The sequence below is a fragment of the Bison bison genome, unplaced genomic scaffold (assembly GCF_000754665.1).
Source record: "Bison bison bison isolate TAMUID 2011002044 unplaced genomic scaffold, Bison_UMD1.0 scf7180017851569, whole genome shotgun sequence".
In the NCBI taxonomy this organism is placed as follows: Eukaryota; Metazoa; Chordata; class Mammalia; order Artiodactyla; family Bovidae; genus Bison; species Bison bison.
This window is the reverse complement of record NW_011482142.1, coordinates 7,287-7,791: the sequence shown is the minus strand read 5'-3', so window position 1 is coordinate 7,791 and position 505 is coordinate 7,287.

Below are 505 nucleotides of genomic sequence, written 5' to 3'. Positions count from 1 at the left end.
ATGTTTGGACTCAGTGGAAGAAGGAGAGAGTGGGATGACTTGAGAGAGTAGCATTGAAACACACACCTTTACCGTGTGTAAAACAGACAACCAGAGGGAGTTTGATGTAAGACACAGGGCACCCAATTCAGTGCTCTGTGCCAACCTGGAGGGGTGGATCAGCGGGGAAAGGGTGAGGGGTTCAGGAGGGAGGGGACACAAGTATGCAGCAGAGGCTATCATCCTCCAATTGAAGTAATAAATTAATTAAAAATACAATTATTAAAAAATAGAAATATTAATTTAGTTTTTTTGTAATTAAATTGACACATTTACCTTTTAAACCCAGGTGTATCTAAAGCTAGACACGGTGGCTATCATGCTATAGTTCATGTTCATATCATAAACCAAACTAGGGGACAAACTTGCATCTTATGCATTGGCAAGTGAATTCTTCATAACTGACCCACCAGGAAAGCCCCTATCAGTTCAGTTCCATTCAGTCACTCAGTCATGTCCGACTCCT